The sequence below is a fragment of the Acomys minous genome, assembly GCF_964271855.1.
Source record: "Acomys minous genome assembly, chromosome: 6".
In the NCBI taxonomy this organism is placed as follows: Eukaryota; Metazoa; Chordata; class Mammalia; order Rodentia; family Muridae; genus Acomys; species Acomys minous.
This window is the reverse complement of record NC_140487.1, coordinates 30,695,584-30,718,952: the sequence shown is the minus strand read 5'-3', so window position 1 is coordinate 30,718,952 and position 23,369 is coordinate 30,695,584. Positions and strand designations below refer to the sequence as shown.

Genomic DNA, 23,369 nt, shown 5'->3' with positions numbered 1-23,369 from the left:
ATGTTCTCGCCTATTTCTCTAACACAGTGGAGTTTCATCCCGAAATTCATATATTCATGTCTGTTCAGGCTACGGCTCTCAGTTACCAAGCTGTGTGGTCAATATGAAGGAGAAGTAGAGGACTCAGGAGTACAAAGAAGCACAGTTAATTCCAGCATAAATAGAAAGCCTTCAATTGTTATCAATACTTAAAAACTTCACCTAGGAAGAAGATTCTTTTTTTTCCCCTCAGATTTAGTAACCTGTATGTCATCAGCTCTCTCATCCTGTGGAGCCTATTCTGCTATTTTGAAGTCTGTCTTTCCTTGGTTTCTTGACGCATCTTTGTATGTTCTTATCTCCCTCTTGCAAATCACTACCTCCTTGGAAGAAATTTCTCTCTTGATTTTCCTCATGCATTATTATATTGTTAAGAAATTTCCTATTCAGTGTGTTTTTTCTTTAGTAACTCTACATTTTAAATATGACTTTAGGTGTATTTTATGACATTTTAGGATGCATTGATAATATTGTGAATTAGAAAATATCTGGCTATGCATAAATTAGGTAGAGCTAATTTCGTCAGGGAAGTGACCCTTGGTAGGTTACCTATGCTCCAAAGGGTGGCCCTACAAACACACACACACACACACACACACACACACACACACACACACACGGAAGACACTGATGTATGCTGTGGATTATACAAAGAGGACACACTATAAGGAGAGGGTTTGGCAGGGGTGGAGATAAGCCAAGCATGGGTAATGTTACAATCCAAATACATTGTATACATGTATGAAATTCTCAAGAACAAGCAAAGGATCTTATGAAGACCTCGAATACTAAATCTTTAATGGCCATTCAGGGATGTGTCTTGCTTTTCAACATTCCCATTGCCAAATACCTACAAGACAATCAGAAATTGAATTTTGAATAAATTACATGGTTATTATAAATGTTCTATCAAAGTTAGTTCTCATATTATTCTTTAAATCTATTTATACAAATTTACACTTAAAGACAGGAAAATCTCTGAGTTCGAGGCTAGCCTGGTCTACAAAGCAAGTTCCAGGGCAGCCAGGGCTACATAGAGAAACCCTCTCTCAAAAACAAAACAATACAAAATTTTCACTTAAAAGTTCCTTTTGCTTAATTGCATTTGAGAATTACAAGCATACTTTTTGTACTAAAATACTGTTAGCCAATGTAATCTGAATAAATTATTTTTAAAAGACTGTACGTTGTGAACTATAAAAAACAAAATTATTTTAGAAAAAAATAAAATACAGAAAAAGTGTATCTTTTACTTATATTTACCTACATGTGCCCTAGGTGAGCTACAATGGTAGCTTCCTTTCTGTTTAACTGGGAATTCAAACCCTAGAGGCATTTCCTCGCTGCGCTGACATTCTGTGAGCTTACCTCAGAGACTCTAAAGGAATGACAGCCGAGGGGGAAGAAAGAGAAATTTTTGAAAAGGTGAAACACAGAGGCGAAATCTATCTGTGGGAAGGTGGGATAATTCTCTGAAACTCCGAGACATTTCTGTTGTTTAAGTATGGGTAGAAGGGAAAGGAAATTCTAAATTGCTTCATTAGTCATCACGTTAGCAATTCTAGGAATCTGGAGAGGCCGTTTGTGAAGGGCTACGCCACATTCCGAGAAGCAGGTGGCATGCGTGTCATGTAGCTGGGCTACATGGACTCCTGGTTGCTTATGGTAGTGTGTTTTCACAGTTATCCCTGAACAACATAAGAATGATGGTCCCTCCTGATCCCTCAGTCCTGGGATCCAGTATTTTCTCTTTTTCTGTCTCCTCTCACTATGTTTTCCACCTACCCCTTATTTCTGTCTGCCTAGTTTCCCGGTTCTCTTCATACAATGGATCCAAAACCCAGCTCTCCACCTGTTGTTTAAGGCCTTTGTCCATAATTCCGGAAGGGTCAGGAGGTGCATCAGCATCACTGCTCTGGGAACTCCCTCCTGGATCCTCTGCCCAGCAACTGTCTATTACGTCACCCTCTCTGGTGGACACACCCTCTGCCTTGAGATCGCCCTCTCTCTGAGGTTCTTCTAGGTCCTTCCTGATTCATCAGCTCCCTTGTAGTTTATTGTCCTGTTTTGGCAGGGTACATCACCTGACAGCTTTCTACAAAATGACACATGACACGTGAGCTCCTTCATGATGTGCATGTTTGGACTATGTTTTTCATTTGTTACTACCTTCAAGTGAATTAATAATTTGACTATATAAAGAATTCAACTTCAGATACCACTTCTCACTGAACTTGGAGGACAATTTCTGTTGTCTTCTGAGGTTGTGGTTGAATCTATGGGGAAAACTAGTAATTTTGAACTCTAAGAAGTTGGTAGGGTTTTTTCCCCCTGGTACCTCAGGAACTCAGTCTCTCTAAAATGTCTCACTGATGCCATCCTTTGCTTAGAATCTAGATTTTGATGAACTTGGCCATCTCAGTCTGGCATATTACTTCCAGTGTTAGGAGAAAACTTACTTCAGTGACTTTATGGTTCCTCTAATACATAGCATGCCTTCCTTCTACATTTTCTCCTCTTTGAACTTTTCAATTGGCCTCAGTCTTTCATGTTTTTCTCATCTATTTCTTTTGCTACATTCTCCACTTATGGGCTACTTTCTCAATTTAGAAGTCCTTTCTTCTAACACAGAATAGTTTCTGCTTCCTCTAAGTTCCTCTATTCAAACAGCTTTATCCCTATATATCATGTTAGAAGCCCCTTTCCATTTTCCATTCATCTTGAGTCACATGCTTATGGCTTAGAAGGGCTTAAGAACATTAGCTTTTACAGCCACAGGTCAAGACCTGACAACTGTTAAGAATGACTGAGAAAGCGGAGTGTTCCTTTAAGGAAGCCAGGCATTGTGGTATTTTGTTAACTACTAAGTTCTTTCTGAGCAATGTACTGATATTTATGGAGGGCGCCTAACATTCCGAATCCTTGGAAGGAGAAAGCTAGATGGGCCTTGTCCTCCATGATTGTCTGCACCTGACATGATTGTGAGCACCTGACATGAACGTCATCACAAAGGCTCATTATGTGCATTTCGTCCTAATTTCATCTTTTGAAGGTGAACACAGCTTGAGCAAGAGGGGTATCAGCTTCAACATCAGTGTGGACAGCAATCAAGCCTGCACCAAGCTTCTTAAACAACTCCCTCATGTCTTGACATGAATGCACAAATACCTCTATTTCCCAAAAGACACTGCCCCTGCCAGAGCTCTTTGGAACTCCATGTATTAGTCTTTTTGCTACCATGTGCCTAGAGCAGCCATTTCCAACTTGGCCAGGGGGTGAGCCCATCCTCTGCAGAGAGACTACTGTCATTGGTAATAAGAACAGGGCCATGGCTAGCCCCAAACACAACTCTATGAATGATGAAAGTGAAAAATCTACCATTGGCCCAATAAGTGGCTATAGTCAGCTCATATATCCCTTGCAGTGCCGCACACACAGGCTACTCAGTCTTATGATGCTGGAAGACACTTCACTGGGCTGCCTCCCCGGTGTTTCAACAACATCATCAGGCACAATGTAGATGACACTTGTGGTTTTTCTACTTGTCTCCTTTCAGTAGAACAGGTCAAGATCGTAACATGAATTAAGGAGCAGAAACAGCAGAGGTACCAGGATGTAGAGATGGCACTAGCAGCAATGACAATGACAGTGATTTGGAAGCTGAAAAATTGATGGCCTGATTTCAGAAAAAGATAAGCAATCTCTATGTAAATGTATTTATAGCAATATTTACAACAGCCGCCTTAAGGGATGTTTAACAGCTGAAGACGTACGAGGACCTCCCGCAGACCTGAACCCTCCTGGCACCATCCACAACTGCATCCAGCTGTCAGTGAGTTAGTTAACAATAGGCTCCTCTGCTTTTGTGATGTCACATGTGCTTAGTGTCCAGTTACTGGGTATCCCATAATTCCTGAGCAGCAGCGAAATGCCAAGGTTCTCAATTCAGCTGCTAAACACATTCCAAGTAAAAGCAGGCTCCCAAGGTCATCTTGAAAGCAGCAACTGAGTGCAGCAGTAATCAATCAATCAGCCAGTTTCTCAATGAGTGAAGGAACAGCTCAGCATCTCAAGAGGAGCCAAGGCATGAAGAAAAAGGAACAGGAAAATAGATGACAAGAGAAAATGAAGAACTAATAAAACGCTGTAATGGTTTATGGAAGAGAACACAAAGGCATTGACCACTATGGAGTTGTCCTGTCTTCACAGTCAAGTGTCAGGCTCTAGGTTGAAAGCTGTAATATTGACTACTGCCAAGGGCCAAGTTGTTGGGATATATGAGGTACTCACAGGATCTGAGACACTTGGAGAGCAAAGGAGTCCACACACTTCTGTCAGACAAGTGGACTACAACACTGAAGGGCACCACTTACTAGTGTTCTCTCTTGCCTAATGAATACAGGGGGGGAAAAAGCTACCATTCATCAAGAGTTTTGCCTTGCTTCCCTAGGTTTTCTACAGATACAGAGCAAAAGAACCATCAGTCAGCAGTCGGGTGATACCTAGATATATTTTCCTTGTATAAATAACCAAGGTAAGTGTACACTGAATTAGGGTGGGTTCATAGAATCAAGGAAATTTAAAATTCAGATATAGCAGAGCCAACCAGGTGACAGGGTTAAAAAAGACTGGAGTGACACAGCTGCAAGTGACAGGGAGATTTGCTTCCCTAGGTCCTCTAGAATGAGCGTGGCCTTCCAGGCATCTTGACTTTATAATCTCAACAATCATGAGAGAACAAGCTTCTAGTGTTCAATGGAATTGGGTCTAGGTGCATTTTTGTGCCATCCATAGGGAGCAAGAACAACCAACCTCTCAGTGATCTAATCTCAAGGCTTTACTTTTTCCTTAAAGCAGGTGAACATAGAGGGCGAAATCTCTTCTAGTCAACTAGTACTATTGTGAGCACCTTATAAGTAAACCGTGATCCACCTGAGTATAATGTCCAAATCTTTAAACCCCTGCCTATTTCACCTCAATTATTAAATAAATAGTATTGCAAATTCTAACCCTAGAGTAAATAACCAAGTACAAAATTTAATTTGTTACAGTCAAAAACCACACAGACTGACATAGATAAGCATTCCTGTCAAGATTCCCCCACAAGTCAAATCATTATTCATTCTCATGTAAACATGCATACAATTACCTAAACCAGCACTAAAGGTCTGACTGCAACTGGAGACCTTATTATCAAGGCCATTGTTCAAACCAAACGTTGTTCCGATTTTTTTTTTTCATTTACTAATTCTGTTGGCAAAATATTTTAACTAAAATAAAATCATTTAAGCTATAGCTCTTGAGTTAATTTTAATAGGTGAATGAAACACATTTCAAAAAGACACATGAGAACAAAAATGTTATAATGAAATTCCACGAAAATCCAATGATTTAGTCATCCTCTCTGCGCTGTGCGTCGTCTGAGAGGGAAGGATTCATGCACTAAGCTGTACTGGGAAAGCTTTAAGTAGGTGGAAAATATGCCCTGAAGTGAGGAAGTAAATACTGCTTAGATAATGAGTCCTTTATGTCTTTACAAAACTCGCCCAGACAAAGCTTGAGATTAAAGGAATAGTCAAGGTGCCCATTCCACCCCTTGTGGAGGGCTATCACTCTAGGAGAGTATTTGAACTCACTCACGTAGTGGCTCCTGGAATGTGACATAAGTGCTTTCAGCAGCGACCGAGGAACGTGATACCTCCCTGGGAAGGAGGCCTTCAGGTGCTTAGAAGCTGTGCACAGCCTGCTAACTACAGTGGAGAGCATCCCTGACTAGCACGGCTGCATGGGTTGTGTCAAGGCATCTGATTGTGCCTTCACCTTCCTGCTGATGATGAGAGAACCAGGAAGACACATCTGAATTGAAGAGCTGAGAGCTCTCTTTGCGTAATCCTGACAATTAGTAGAAAGTTACATTTTGAAAAGCTAGCAGATGTGTAAACTATACATAACACGATATAATAAGTAGGTAAAATTACTCAGTAAGACTAAGCCTTGCTTTCAAGAGATTTATCAAACATTTTGTAAACCTCAGATAATCTATGGGTACAGGTTTTCATTGTAAATGTACCATGTTAGGTAGGTAGCTATGTTGTAATCCCAGTAGACCAGAGAACTCACTCACATATGGTCTGCAATTGCGATTGCTTCCGATGACATGTGATCCCAGCATTCAGTAAGTGTTGAGGTGCAGGGTGGGGGGGCAGATCAGTGATGGCAGAGATTGGCAATTTATCAATTCCTGACTACCTTTCTGGCTTTTGGACCTCTGAAACTGAGCTAAAAAAGCATTTCTTTATGGAATGAGATTGCCTCTGGTATTTTAATATAGCACAGAAAACATACCAACAGATATTACAAACTGTGAAGAGTCAATGTTTCTACATTAAATAGAGTCCCTCCAGGATTTAAGATTTTTAAATGAACTGCAAGAGGCAAATTAAGATATATTGTATCTGGTGTCTGGCTTTAAAACAAGATTCATATATGTCTTTATGTTTTATGATTATTTTATAAACACAATACCAAATTATATAGCTATTAATACTTATTTTGTGCTGTCTGCTTTTCTTGGCCTGGGATTAATGCACTGACCAAAAGGAGATTATCTTTGAATGGACCTTACACTTTGATGTTCATCATTATTATAAAGAACTTGCTACCAAGTCTGAATATGCTTGCTCTTTACAATAGCCTGTAGGTAGGTAACATCATTTTCTCCATTTTATACACTAGAAAGTTGAATAGAAGTGCTTCTTATAAATGTTCCAAGTAGCCACACAGGAATATTGCCTTGAAATGTTTCTTATGAAATAATTTAGAGCAGTGCCTCTTATAACAAACAAATACCAGAAATGCTTTTCTTAATGCTATACTTATTCTCTTGATTATAAACGAATAATAGAAATTGTTCTGTTAGAAAGTATTTATTGGCATCTGGAGTAGGTAAGTATAGAATCTAAGTCCCTACAAAAAATTGTTCACCTTCCTAATCTGTCATTCTCTTAACAAATTTTCTCAGTCTCTTAGCTCAAATCCTGAGGTTCTTCCTTCCTTCTTTGCTTCTATCCAATGACAGGAACTGCAATGTGTGATAGACAACAACCTATAAAAATAAAGGAATTTATTTCCACAGCTTTTGAGAGTACTACCAATAAAGTTCAGCTGTAAAAACTTTCAACTGATGTTTGTGCGGGAGAATGGACAGGCACTTTGTCCAAGGTCAAGCTCCTTCCCTGGGTAGCTCACATCTGCGACTGGTCCATGTTGGGGCAAAAGTCAGAGTCAGGTGAACCCAAAGCATCATTACAGCCTGAGAGGTCTCCCTATGGGACAACAGCTAGAACCACATGCATCACTTCCAAGATCACTTTCCAAACTCAGCCCTCTCCCAAACACCACTTCTCTGCCTGCCAATACTAATTCCAATTTGGTAAATTGCAATTTGTCAAAAAATATCTTTCATAAATACAATGAAATATGTAAGTTTCTGAACACTGTCAGGGAAAAACAGGCAGCTGTATCTTTCCCTCTCCTTTTGACAAGATAAGAAGAAGAGGGAGTGATCAGACCAAAATTGCTTTGCTTATTGTTTATTCTGTGCGCTCTAGTTTATTTCCATGACTGTTTGTAGCAACATTTAATGCCAGTAAAACACTGCACTATCTTCAAGACATTCATTTTTTTATGTACCTGTATCATATCAGGGGTCTAAAAAGCAGTTCACACCATAGTTTTAGGCATAAAAATTGTTCTTCTAGATTTCCCTCGTTTTTCATTATTGTCTTTTTTACTTCTTCCCAAGTGGTGGGTAACACAAGCGCATGCACTAGCCATATCTGTTTTCACTACCAAACGCAATGCTCACGCTGCTTTAAGGCATACTTTAAGCATTCTTTTTGGATAAATGTTTTTAATATTCGCAAAGTTCTTTATTCAAAGAAATGATAATATTGTTAGAGTATCTTAGGTCATAACTTCCACAGGCAATATTGCAACATTAGGCTGAAACTAAAAGCATTATCCAAAATATATCTTAGCTTTTCAAAGAGTAATCAAAATATTTTCATGAGGCTATTTATTTTGCTTTTGCTTCCTAAATTTTTCAAAAGAACACTAATTAAAATACCCTTGATAGAATCATGAAATAAAACAGCATTGTAAATGTAGTTAGCCTAACAATAAGAAATATCTAAAAACACATTCATTGCTACACAGGCAGATGTTATTAAAACTAACACCAACCTTCTCTTCATGAGCTTTACTAATCCCAATGGAGTGGGATCAGCCATCAGTGCTTGGATTTAGCCCATTGGTACTTGGGACTCCGGTTTACACAGTATTGTAAGCAATCCAATTTATGGACCCTATGGTTTTATGAGGACTTCAAAAAATACCAAAATATTCATATTTTGTATGATAAATGTATAATCAATTTTATTGAAGAGGATCCTGGTTCACACACACGATAAATGTGTTATACAAAACTGTATGATGAATTAGTTGCCTAAGTATACTTAAAATTAATCTAGAAGTTACCTAGGACAGGGTATGGGTACAAGCAATAAAATCTGTCTCTTTTGAAGACTTATGTGCCTTAGTTTCTCAATATAGCAATGTGTTCTCAAGATTTTATAAAGTTATGACAAGATTGATGCAGGTGAGTACATGTTGTCAGTATACTGACAGTGTATGAAGCTTCACATATTTAGTCTGGATTCCCTTTCCTATTCTATTAATATAGATACTGACTAAATATAAATCATAGGCTCTTCCAACCAGGAAACACTATATAGCCATTGAAAAGCAAAAGTAGGTTTCATTGTTCTGTTTGAAATAGATTCTAAGGTATATTGGTTTAAAACAAGTTCATTAATTCAGTCAGCAGGAGTCTATTGTATTGTATGAATGCATGCATGCATGTATGTGTGTATAGGTACACATTTGTATGTATACAGTTATTTTCACTTGAGTTACTGTACATTTTCTTATGACAAAGAATATCTTTGCAGTCCAGCCTAAAGTTTTATCTTGGCACCCACTCTAATAAAGTAAATTTATTATATAAAATCAGCCTGTCATGTCTACTCAACACTATAATAACTCACTTAAAGTAAGCATTGAGGACACTTCTGTTCATTCTATTCTATTCTATTTATTTGTAACAAGGAGAATAGGCCAAGAGAAAATTTATGAACATTTATCTACATTATTTTAATTTCTTGACATGCTGCACATCAAAACCAAAGCTAATCTATTTTTAAACACAATAAGTTGGTTTTGTGTGATTATTATATTTCATTGAAATAATCATTATATAGATGTCCCCAACAAATCTATATTTACCTAATTAAATTTTAATTTCCAACAGATACTAAGTACAAAACTGTATAAGTTTTAAGATGTCAAAATATTTTTAGTTAACAAGTATGTTTGCTTTTATCACTGTAAAAATCATGGCAGGAAAGTTGTGCTGCACTGTATATTTTTTCATGATTAATTTGAACCATCTTAACACAAAAGGTTGGCACCTATGAAAATAACTAAGTCTAAATATTATCATTCCGCCGTTACATCCGGGGATTCTCAAGAGCTGGGACATGTGGCTCTGGGATCTCACACCAGTGTGATGAGCATGAGCTTTGAAAATTGGCATATGTCACTGTCTGCTATTTCTTCTCAGTAAAAACATGTACAAATTAGGGAAGCCTGACAGAGATACATCAGTGCAACAATTTAAGATATTTTAAGGACAAAACGCTTGTTTCAGAATGTAAGGTTCTTCATTTCACTCAGCTATTTTTCTTGTTAAATTGATGACACATTTTCTTGGAACTTGAAAAAATGAAGATAAAGCGCTATTCTCACGTTCCTAACAATCAGATTTAGTTAATATCCAGATCCAGGACAATGGGAGGCTATATCCGAAAGTCTTTACATCTGGACGATGATTTACCATTTCTCTTCTCTATAAGAGTATGAACTTAAGAAGATAGACACCAGTTGTATCTCATTCTTCAAAGAGGGACGAGCACATATTAGAAACAGAATTAATTGTGGAATGGGCTCTTCCAAGCTAGCTAGACATCACTCCTCTAGAGGCAAGTGCTCCACCTTGGGTCAGGAGACCCAATCAGGCATCCTGACACCTGAAATCTCAGTTCTTCTCTGTACTTATTCTTTGCACAGTTCTTTCAATAGGTCAGCTGAAGAAGAAAAGGTTAAAAACAAAGGCCATGGTTTCATAGAATTTGGAAATGTTCCTAGTTTAAAGATACAAAATGAAATTAAATAATTTCATGTCTATATAAACAAAAAGAGCAACAAAAATAAAGGTGGGGATTTATTTTATTTTGTGTGTTTATGCTTATTAAAGAGAAAGTGCAGTCTACTAGGTAAGCAGTTTTCATGGTCACAGATCCTGAAGACAGAGGTTGTGGATCCAGCCTGTTTGTAAAGTGCTTGCTGCATAAACGTGAGAATTTGACTTCAATCCCCAGAGCTATATAAAAAAGCATGGGCCCTTGGTGTGTGCAGGGGAGGGGTCTCGCCCACCAACAGCCAAGCCGAATTAGCAAGTTCCAAGCTAGTGAGACTCTTGTTTCAAAAATAAGGTGGATGGGGCCCAGGGAACAACAGCTACTGTCCAAGGTTGTCCACTAGCCTCCATGTACATGTCTGTACATGCATTTTCATCTATACACACAAACATGAACATGCACATACAAAACACACACACACTCACTCAATCACTCATATTTAGCTTACAAAACACACAAACACACACACACACACACTCACTCACTCATATTTATCTCCAAGCTATAGGACTAGTTTTTCCAGAGCTTCATCATTTATCCTCTAGAAGTCCCTGTACTTTCTTCTCAAAACCACAAATATTGCATTACAATGCATTCTGCCATCACTTCCTTCATGTTCTCTCCTTCATCTGTCCCACTTCCTTAGGGAATCATAGACAGCTCAGTATCTATAACCAGCAGGGAGCCTACTCACTCCCATTCTAAAGCATCCTTACACTACACATACAGAAGGAAAGCAAGTTGCGCTATGTAGAAAAGAAAAAAAAAAACTTGCCATCTCCTTTTCCTGAGAAAAGATAGTGGGAGAGGAGTTTCTGGTATTTTGTTTGTCGCAAACAGGGTTATTTATTCTCTAAGTGGCAAAAGTTGCTTCCAAGACTTCCTTTGGTTTTACCAGTCTACTTACTTGAACTCCAAGTAACTGAAAAAGAAGTGATATGATTAACTACTGAGCCATGGCTGGTTGGCCTAGGCAGTGCAGATGTGCGTCAGACATGCCTATCACCCAGCTGTGTTCAAAAGTGGAGCTCAGCTTGTCAAGACTTAGAGTGGACTTTCTGAAGGCTTTCTTGCCTCTGGTATGCCTTTTATACATTTATATTGACAACTCAATTTTGATCTCTGTCATGTTGCACAGGAATCTCTCTCTCTGTCTCTGTCTCTCTCTGTCTCTCTCTGTCTCTCTCTGTCTCTCTCTCTCTCTCTCTCTCTCTCTCTGTCTCTCTCTCTCTGTCTCTCTCTCTCTGTCTCTCTCTCTCTCCCTCTCTCTCTCTCTCTGTCTCTCTCTCTCTCTCTCTCTCTTAGAACTTCTTCTTGTTCACCCCACACACAGAGGCAGCAAATTCTCTTTAGCGACCAATATGCACAGCTGTGTGTGATAAACATCCAAAACAAGGTTTCAGGAAACAGTGCTTGCTCAGTCAACTCAGACATGCACATGAATGTTTTCTACTCTATTTCATTGTTTTTATTCTTTCCAAACTAGGTAGATCAGTTATGCCACTGTTTATTGATGATGATGGTCCAGTGGCTTGTGTTTGTAGGTAGCGTTGGGTACTATTGTTCTGGAGAAATTTGAGGAGACTGTTTTTGAGTTTGAAGGATTGTAGTCATTTAATTTGTAGCTTGCAATAGTCTCATGTTTTCATTTCCAATCAATATACAGTTTATTTCTTCTTTGTTTAGTGTATTGCCAACTTTTTCAATATGATGTAAAATTGTAACTAAGCATCTATGTTAAACAGTAAAAACAACCAAATGCTGGCTGTCATAAAAGACTAATTACATATACCGTTAAATACTCCCAATCTATAATTTGCAAACCAATTGGTCTAGAGCAGGAATCTGTAATACTTCCCAAAGCAGGTCTGACATCTGCTCTTATAAATAAGGTTGTACTGATAACAGTTAGACTTTATTATTGTATTATCCATTATCAATTTCCTGAAAGGATGGCTGAGTTATGGCAACTATATGGCCTCAAAGCCTAAGCTATTTAATGGCAGAGTCTATAGAACTTCTTTCTAGTCCTTGTTTAAATTAAGGATTTCAATTTGGAGGGGTAGGTTTAAGATAAGGATGATAAGGGTGAAAAGGGGCCAGGAACCACTCATCAAGTGGTATTCTGAACTAGAGGGTATGTGTTCTAGGGGTGATGAGAACGTATCTCTTTTTGGGTGAGGTTCTGTTCCATTCAGCAGTTTCCAGCGGGTTCTGAAATCTTGATAACAGAACTCATTAAGCAGGAGTTCAGTTATATCTTGTTTCTGTACATTTCTAGGCTCTAGCAAACCACCCTCCTATGAATCCACTAAGCATGAACTTAGCCTTTTCCCAACTTTAAATATATACCTCATCAAACTGATAACTTCATTCCTATTTGTAACGAGTCATGAGTTTCATTAAGCAGTTCATAACCTTGTCCTATGTCCAATCTGTATCTACCTAGAGATGGCTTCTACTTGTTGTCTCAGAAATGGTATTGGCGAGCCATCGTTCCTTGCCTGAACCTATAATAGCGTTATCAATGTCTGTAAACTCATTAAAGTTAGAAAAATATGCTTTCTTTTTTTTTTTCCCAAACAGCTAATCACGTATCAGCTTCACTAAATATGCCCACCATTTGGGTGCCTGGGTGTTCTACTTTCAGATAAGGGTTGCTACCACCACATCTTTAGATGGTAATTTAAATTCTATTCACATTTGCTTCAAAAAGTGTATTCAAGAACCTGTTGTCAGCCTCTGAGGGCTAATAAGACGATTGCTGTTCTGATATTAAAATTGAAAGCCTCATTATAGCTTTATATATCCTGAAACTGTCCCCAGCAACATATGCTTGAGAAGATAGCCCCAGTTACTTACTTAAATATGTGATTGGGCAAATGGATTTTATTAATAAGAAGCTGGAGAAATAGATAGCTATATACGATATGCAGTAGGTTAGAGAGATGTATTTAACATAGGAACAAAGGTCTCATAAGCAGTATATTTTAAAAACTCAAGGAAAATTGCAAACCTACATTTCCATTAAATCTACATTAAACATTCAGAAAATGAAGATGTTTTCCAAAATGAGAAGTTAGGTGACAAAAGTAAGACATCAAGAATTCAAAAAGATTAATAAAACCAAGTGTGTTTTCATTAATCATATGTCCCCAGACAGCACCGAGGTTTGATTTGAATTTGCTTTTCTATACACCAGTGATGGAATCTGCTTTTTCTGTGAAGCAGCCAAAATGTCAGCTTGATGAATGGAGTGATGCTTGCAAACGTACCTGCTCTGTAGTTTCTTACATATGCTGATGAATGCATGCAGTAAAAAGACGAATCATTTGCTAAAAATATAAATGAGCTTTGATCGTTTGGATCAAGGAGGTTTGCTTTTTGCAATGGGTTGATGAAATAACAACTTGTAACAGAATCCCTGTTTAAAGGACTGAAAGTACAAAAGAGAATATCACTACATCAAGTGACTTGTCCCCAAGAAGAGTGCCCTGGGTCAACTGAAAATAGTGTCTGTTATTAACACCAAATGTGAAGGTTTTGAGTAATAGCCAGCAATGTATGTTTTAAGTCTGCTCCAAAACTCCTTGAGGTAAATTAGGTAAATATTTCATACATTTTCTAGTGAAGCTCATAAAAAATATTATAGTGATTTTGTGTCCAAATATATCTGAACCCCAATGAATTAAATAAATTAAAAATTATTTTCTTATTTCTGAAACACCCCAGATATGAAAAAAGTCCAGATAAATTGAGGATTTTTTTTTAACTTACTACAAACCTCAAAATAATAATAAAAAAAACCTGTTAAGATTAATCCATAATGAAAAAATGAAGAAAGGTGAAATTTTTTCTAACATGTTCAATGAAGTCCCACGGGAATGGAATCTTTCTGTCTGTGCACTGGTGTCCTCACAAGGCATCCTAGAGAGGAGTAACTTTTGTGACTCATTTTTATTCACAAGGTTTCTCTTTTAAAAACTCAGCTTTAGACTTTATTTTATTCAATGTTACAACTTGCCATGGACTAAACTGAATTAATGTTGCTGAAAAATTATTTTATGAAAAGCAATTAACAGATTCATTGCAATCCCAATAGAAACCTCCACATTTTTTACAGAAATAACAAAATATCCTAAAATTCACATGGAACCACAAATAGCCACCTATAGCCAAAACAACCCTAAGCATAACAGATAATTCTGGAGAGATTATAACTCCACTTTACAAGATATATTTCAGAATTATAGTAAGAAAAACTGGGTGATACTGAAACAAAAACAGACATGTAGACCAATGGAACAAAGTAGAAGACCTAATCACAAATGCATGCAACAAGAGTATACGCTATTTGACAAAGATGCATTTTACGCTGAAGGAAAGACGGCATCTTCAATTGATGGTGCTTGGAAAACTGAGTGTCCATATGTAGATGAGTGAAACTAGACCCATACTATCACTATACTCAAAAATTAACTCCAAATGGATCAAAGCTTTCAAGATAAATTGGCAAATGCTGAAATTGCTAGAAGAAACCTTGCTATGGTATAAGAAAGGATTTTCTGAATAGGTGTCCATTTGCCCAGGGGTTAAGGCCAACAACTGATAATTGGAACATGACACTAACAAGCTTCTGTAAAGCAAATGAAAGAATTTAGTGAGGAATACATCTATGCAGCAGGAGAGACTCTTTGCCAGCTATACATCTGCAGGATTGCTATCCACATTATATTTTTAAAAATTAAAGAGCAAAGAATCAAAAATACAAATAATCTGATTTTAATGATGTGTTATGGTTCCAATTGGAGAATTCTCTATGGAAGAATTAAGAACGGCTAAGACATATCTCAAAAAGTGTTTATCATCCTTAGCAATTAGGGAAATGTGAATAGAAACAACTCTGGAGTTTCATCTTACCCAAGTAGAATGCAAAGATAAAAAAATCACCCAACAAATGCAAGTGAGGATGTGAGGAAAGGAGCACTCATTCCCAGTGGTGGATTTGCAAACTGGTCCACCCACTCTGGAAGTCAGTGTGGAGAAGTCTCAGGAAGCTAAAACCATCCACAATGTGATGAACACCTATTGTCCTCAAAAGGCTTGACATCCTATTCCACAGATCCTAACTCAGCCACATTCATTGATGCTGTATTCACAGTAGCTAAGAAATGAAAACAATCTAAATCTAAATTTCATCAGCTAACTAACTGATAATAAAAATACACATTCACAATGGAGCTATAAAAATTGAAATTTAAAATATCTGCAGATAAATGGATGGATCTAAAAAGTATTATGTTGAGCTTGTAACTGAAACCTATAGAGCCAAAGGTCACATTTTCTTCTTTGCTGTTCCTAGCTCCAGCTCTTAAGATGTGAGGCTATAGTTTGGAGTAAAGAAAAAGAAAACAACAACAACAACAACAACAACAAGATTTAAAGAGACCATGAGAAGTAGAGGAAAGACCCTTGAGCAGCAGTTTTTAACCTGTGCATTGAAAGCCGGTTCGGGCTCGAATAACTCTTTCACAGGGGTCACCTAAGACCATCTGGACACACAGATATTTACAATCCAGTTCATAACGAGAGCAAAATTACAGTTGTAAAGTAGTAGTGAAAATAATTTTATGGTGGAAGGTCACTACAACATGAAGAACTGCATTAAAGAGTTGCAATGCAACATTGGGAAGATTAAGAACTGCTGCCCTAGAGAGACGGACAGCAGGATACAGTTGATGTGAAAGGCAGAGGAGAATACAGGGCTGTTGTTTAACTTAGGAGGAAAGACTGAGGATAATAGGGAAAAAGGAGGAAAAGCAACAGTAAAGACATTGGTAAAAGCCATAGGGAATCATAAAATTTTATATTAGACATATATGTGCAACTTACAAGAAATTGTTTATTTTTTAAAATCCGAATGTGACTATTAAGAGATAACAATTATAGGGAAGCAATTATGATCATTAGGGTGGGGCTCCAGCCCAAGAGGAAGACAGATAACTCTCCCTTACTTTCTCCCTTTTGAGAATCTTGGGTTCCCAGCTTCCAGAATAAGCCGTTGTAAACCTTTGTTCACGTTATCCACAAATGACTCAGTCATACTTGGTCATGGTTTAAAAAGTCAAATGCCTAATTAAATTCCCCAATATTTGTTTTGAAAAATAGCCATGCACAATCCTACTGTGCAGGTCTCCACCTCTTCAGTCTCTAAGCCCTAGAGCTGTGATTCTCAACCTTCCTGCTGCTGAGACACTTTAATACAGTTCGTCATGTTGTGGTCACTTCCAACCATAAAATTATTTTCATTGCTACTTCATAAGTAACTTTGCTACTGTTATGAACAATAATGTAAATATCTTTGGAGCGAGAAGTTTGTTAAAGAGGTCACAGGTTAAGAACTAATGCTTTAGAGCGATGGTCTTAACAGGGGTAACTTTCCCTCCCCTTGTGCTACTTTGTAATATCTAGAGACATTTTAAGTTGTCAAAACAGGGGAGCAAAGGGAGGGCTGTCTCTGCTTCTAATGGATTGAGACAAAGAATGTTTTAAAATATTCTTAAATGTACCAGACATCTATGCCACGCAAATCGTGATCTGGCCACAAGTGTCAATTGCCTTCTGATGAGTGACAATACTAGAGGGAAACACATTTCCTTGTATCAGTCTTACTGCCCGTCAGATCACAGCACAGTCACAGATCCACATGGAACCATCAATGCAAATGGTTTTAGAGGATTTCTGAAACGTCAAACACAAGCCTATCATTTAGTTGTTGCTGTACATAGGGCCACGTCCTCCTTCCAGCTCTACGCAAACCCTAATCCACTTTCTAATTTTTCAGCTAATCTCTATTTTTTGCCTATCTTGGATTTTTTTGTGAATAGAGTCACATAATAAATCCTCTATGTGTATCCTCTTTAACTTAACAATGTTTCCGGATTCATCTAAGTAAGCATTTGTGTCAGCATTTGTTCCGTCTCATAACTACTCTATAGCATTTTTTTCTATCTGTTCATTCAGTGATGGAACTATCCAGTTTGAACCATCCTGAATAATGCTAATGTAACCATTTGAGTGCAAGTTCCTATTAAATATGTTTCATTTTTATTGACTACATATCTAGTGGGGTTTCTTGGCTGTAGCAACTTTATATGCATTCTAACATTTGAGAAACAGCTGTCAAAAACTCCTTTTCCTTTTACATTTCCACCAACAGTGTGTGACAGTCCTGGTTTTACATAGTCTCTCTAAATCTTTTTATTTATCTTTAGAACTCCAGCTCTCTACATGCTAAGATGGTTTGATTAACACTTAAATAACTTTTCATACGTTTAGTGTCTATTTGTATGTCTTGTTGGGAAGTCTCTACTTAGGCTTATGTCTCTCATCATACCCAAACAATTTTCAGCAAGCATATCTGCAAATTCCATTCTTCTTCCCCCAATACTGAGTCTGCTAAACCAATATTTAATTTTTATCTTACTAGAGATATAATAACATTTTTTAAACCATGAGGATTTAGTTTTGTTGAAGTTGGGTGTTAAGGAAGTGGAGAGGATCTTGAAGGAGGCAAACATAAGATATATTGCATGAGAACAAAATTTAACTAAAAGAATAAATAAATAAAAATAAGGACAGAAATAAAAAAACAAGATAATTTATAACATCATGCTAGAATAATTGCCATTTACTTTGCTTAGTTTTCTGTGTAGGTCTCACTATTCCATACCTGAGCTTTTTCTTAGTTGTAATAACATGTCAGAACATCAGAAGAAGTTGTATGTTCTTGTGGACAAATGTGTTCTGGAGCCACAGGGTCTGACATAATACTTAGGCATGTGCGGGTGATGAGCCCATAAGGATCCTCTTCCTTCCTTACATTGGAAACTGGCTTCCTAGGCCCCTTGCCTCTTAAAGTGTCGATCCCTTCCTTGTGTTTCCAGGGACTGTTTGTCAAATTCTTAAAATGTGCCCCTGGGAGATATTGAGGATCCAAAACTCTGTCGGATATTGCAGGGCCTTTAGTTCTACCATTCAAAACAAAGAGGTAAGAGGTGCAAGTCGATCTTGATCTACAAAGAAGTTCCAGGCTAGGCACAGACACTCCGTCTCTACAAAACATTCAACCCATAACAGTAGAATGTTGACATAAAGATTAACACTGGTCAGATATTTCTCTTCTAAAATGAAGTTAGTGAGATGTCTTGCTGGCTAAAAACACTCACCATGCAATCCTAATAATCTGAGATGTGCTGATAGTGTACTTATAAAATAGATAGGATAAGAGTCTCCCTTTCTTTCTATAAGCAGATATCCATTGCTTCCTGTATAATCAGAAAACTTAGGCTTATTTCACAAAGGGCGAAGTACAGCTTTGTTATTGGGCAAAACATAATTGAGTGGAAACAGAACTTTTCTGAAAATCTGGAAGTTACAAGAAATTTTTGCCAGCACTTGATGTAATTCTTCTCTTAATTTCATACAACTGGGCATTCCATTACTTCTAATATAAGAAGAGCTAAAAGCATATAGTTCAATGAATAGAAACATCCCAAAGTTCAGAAATTATGTATCTGGCTAGTGAGAGTCTGCTTGGTAGTAAGCTGTGTGTTGTCAGGCCTGATGACCAAGCTTTAAACCTCATTTCCCATTTTGTAGGAAGAGAAAATGGACTTATGCAATGTGTCTTTGACCTCCATACTTTCTCAGCAACGTGCGCAAGACCACACACATAGACTTATGCACAATAAATGAATAAATCTATAAAATATTTTAACATTCCCTTTATCTTACATATATCAAAGAAAGAAAAAGTCGCGGGTGGTGGTGGCTCACGCCTTTAGTCCCAGCACTTGGGAGGCAGAGGCAGGCGGATCACTTGGTCTACAAAGTGAGTCCAGGACAGCCAAGGCTATACTGAGAAACCCTGTCTCAAAAAACCAAAAAAAAAAAAAAAAAAAAAAACCAAAAAAAAAAAAAAAAAAAAAAGAGAGAGAGAGAGAGAAAGTCTGTGCTTTTGGCCCATCACTGGGGTTTCTCTCTGTCTCATACATGACACTATGTGGTTTTGCCTGCCACATAACCTTCCTATGCTATTCCGTACAAACTCGGACCTTGAAAAAACAGAGTCAAGTGCCCATGACTTTGAAACCATGAATCAAAAATAATTTTTCTCCTTTTAAATTATGTCATGCATTTAATGATAGCAATAGAAAGCTGATATATACATCTACTAAACCATATTAATTTAAGGGTTTTATCTTTTGAAAAGTTCAAGAGCAGAACTTGTCCTTAAATTGAGAATAATTTAATAATAACAATATATGTTAATCTATGATATTTATATAATTAATATTATATATACTATGTATTATATGTTTTATATAACATATAGTGTATTATATATTATGTATTATATATAATTATATATTTATATGACTAAACAGATTTTACAGAACATTTTCTATAGACCCTATCTTACATTATTCCAAAAGCATAAAATAGGAATGTTCTATTTATTCAAAGTAGATGATTAGTAAATATGTAATATTTTAATAAATGAATCTACATGCTCATATCCTATCAGACATTCTGCATCTATAATTGGAGAATAAATACAGAAAAATAAGTAGATAGTTGTTACTTAAAATATATTTCTCAATATTTTTCCACAGATAATTCTCATTAAGAAAGCAAACTTTTACAATACATAGTCTCTTTAATACCATCCAAAAGCCACTGTGCTAAGAATTTTGGGGTGAAGTTAGATCTGACCAGATATTCAACTTCCCAGTTAATATGAAGAAAAAGAACACAGAGAACTAAGCTGAAATGAAACTACATTTAACAAAGTTGTAGACTTAATTTTATCTTAAATCCTTAATAAAATTTTGATAGACCAACCCACATAAAGCATACAGAATTTGTTTAAATATATAATTTTTTCCCAGAAAAAAAAGGGAGACAATCTGGGTCTGAAGTCAGTTTCTACAGAACGGTTATATCATAAGAGTTAAAGGAAAGAGGTGAGATGCCAATATTCTAAGTGAAGAGAGTTATTTGTAGATGAACAAATTCATAAGAAGAAATTCATACACATGAATAATTTGCTTGTGGTAGAGAGGTAAAGACATTCTGCATATCCATTTCACTAGCCTAGAGAAAGTCTAGAGTTTAAGAACTTCCGGTTTTCAGATATACCTCTGAGTTTCTTGCTAAAGGGTTTGAGCTGGGCTCACCTAGCAATTCTTCATAAGGACTTTGAAATGGCAAGAGGTTGGCAATAAAAGTTTCTATGAGCAGAGAAGCTGGGCCCGTGTCCATCCAGCACCTTATCCTGTCTTCAGTAGTCAGCTGCCACGCGCAGCAAAGGTCAGTGAACAATTAGAGGAGTGAATAAGCAAATGACCTGTACATGGTCCTGAAAAGGAGCACAATCAGGAAAGCAAGAGCACAGCCAAATTACAAAAGGGGGATCTGCTTCTGTCAGTCAGTGAGGTCTGGGAACCCATCTCTCTCCATCAGATCTTCCCCTGTGCGGGAGAGAGGCAACATATTGGTAAAGTCATGCACCTTTCCATTTCCTCGGAGAGCGTGGTAAAGACAGCTGCACTCTGGCGTAGATCCGTAGAGTGCCAGATACACACAGAGTGCAGGTGGCTCGCATTTTCTATGTTAGGGAAGAAACGTTTCCCCAAAGAGCTCGCCTGGAGGGAACTGCACGAAAGCCGACTGAGGAAGAGGGCCCTAGAGGGGCAAATGGGAGGAAATAGAGTCTGTGGAGAGCAGGTTGGAAGAGCAAGGCAAAATCAGCTTGCTGCTGCAGTAAGCCACATCCCTGCTGGGTTTAGCTCTCCAGAAGCCCTCCTTTGGAGGGACTTCCTGACAGCCACAGTTGAAGCAGCACTTTCCAAACCAGAGTTGGATAAGCCAACAGACAACCCCAGGGATGTTTAGAGGCTTAGAAGTTGTTGAAATCATATGTTTTCTTTGTTAACTATTTTATATTTACAAGGCCTTACGATGCAAGCACACAGAAATCAATGTCACCTTCTTTTCATATAATTTTGAGTATCTAAATAGGCAAATTAAACACAAAGAGAAACTGACCTCTTCCAAAGGGTACTAAAAATAAGATGTAACAATTCACCCTAGAGAGCAAGCAGAAGACAGTAATTTTATTGCTGTCAAGGATTATAGTCTTAATTTTATCTTTCTCTCCCTCCAGAGACAGTGTGTTCCCACATAAACCTGGCTGGAATGAAACTTATGATTCTCCTAGATGCACTTTCCAAGGGCTGTGATTATATGTGTTCACCACTGTGCGTGCCCAGCTTTGTCTTTCTCTAGAACTTGGTCTTAGGATCAGCTTTGAAAACCTGTCTTTCACTAGATCTTAAACAACTAAACGATAAGATACAGATGGTTTATATATTTTTTAAAAATTGACTTTTGCTGGTATGTAATGTAAATGAAACTATGTTATAAATGTAAACTATGTTATAAATTCTTAAAATGATAAGAGATAATGGAAATTTTAATGAAAGCAATTTTATGGCTTATACTTTCAAAAATATCCAATGGTTTACATCCATCAAGACTATTTTTTAAGTTGTTTTTTCATCTTAAGGTTTTAGAGAAATTACTTTGTGTGTTGATGTGACTCTTCATTAAACCTGTAAGGCTTTTATAAAACAATAGTATATAGTACATGTTCAATAAGTGACTTCCATTGTTAATGATATTTTACTGATAACAATACCTGAGGGAATTGAATTTTGATGTGAGAGTGGTAGAAACACGTGTAAAAGAATGTCCAAAAAAAAAAGGGGGGTGGGGATGCTAAATAGATTGCTCAGAGTACAAATACAACTTGCTACCATGCCTGGCAAATGTAGTTTGATCTCCAACACTTGTAGAAAAAGAGAACCCAAGACCTCTACATGCATGTTGTGAATTGCATGTTCACACACACACACACACACACACACACACACACACACACACACACGCATGCACACACGCACCACACATGGATGCCCACACCACAAAATAAAAATGAGCTAACAAATAGAAAAATATTAAACCATGCAATCTTATTATAAAGAAAGAAAAAGAACACCGTACACTTCATGAATACCCTAACATAGCAATGCATTATGTCAAGAGACTTCTCCATGTTACATAATCGCAAGTAACAAATGTATTTAAGGGCGAGAAGCACTCAAATATCTCTGCTACCTCTGCTGTGATTCTGTAAGGCCTGTGGTGATGTGTCCAAACTCATATCAAGTCAAGTCTACAGTTTTGGTTTTTAGGTGTGGTAATGTTCCAGCTCACATCATCCTAACAAGCTCCTTTTTAATTAGGAGGGTGTGATTTAATGGGTAGAGAAGTTCAAGGTGATATATGCTTGTAAAAATGCTTGTAGGAAACCAACAAGCTAGGGCAGCTTAGCTTGTAACTAAAACAGTAAAGTGAATTTCTCCTGGCAAGAAGAAAATGACATAGTTGGAAAGAAGTGGGGAGCTTTGGTAGATGTGGTACTCTTGTCAGGTAGAAAAATAAGTGCAGTTCCTGTTCTGCATGCCTAAAAGTGGTACAGCAGGAGTGCTGAATTCAGAACTGAGAATACCACTGATCTTGGAGCCGGACAAAGAGGAATCAAGATAAAAGCTCAGATTCAGAGTGCCTTCTACGCCAACCTGCTTTCACGTGTTTTGATCCATTTAGTACAACCCTTAAACTTTAGTTAGGTCAAAAATTCCTTGCACATTATATGTTCTATTGAGTCATTCACCCTAAAAATCATTTCAATTGCTACCTTTTTTTCTCCCTGGAACAGGCTCATTTAGAATGAAGGCATTAACCAAAAAAATGTTGTAAAGTGCCAATTAAATTATTTCCTGTGATTTCATAAGACATCTTAGAAACAGACATCTGTGTAATTGCCTTGTAGAAAATAGTAACTCTTTATGGGCTTTTAATGACAGGAAGGTTAAAACCTGC

At 37.4% G+C, this 23,369-nt stretch overlaps 1 protein-coding gene and 1 long non-coding RNA gene across 2 annotated transcripts in view; one reads left to right on the top strand and one right to left on the bottom strand.

Moving 5' to 3' along the window:
* Window positions 1–23,369, bottom strand: part of SEMA3E (semaphorin 3E) — a 232,641-nt gene that overhangs the window by 128,768 nt on the left and 80,504 nt on the right. The gene's annotated exons all lie outside the window — the stretch shown is intronic.
* Window positions 2,420–7,600, top strand: LOC311599606. The gene is made up of 3 exons (XR_014779968.1): window positions 2,420–4,573; window positions 6,640–6,739; window positions 7,118–7,600. It is a non-coding gene; the product is annotated as an uncharacterized lncRNA (long non-coding RNA).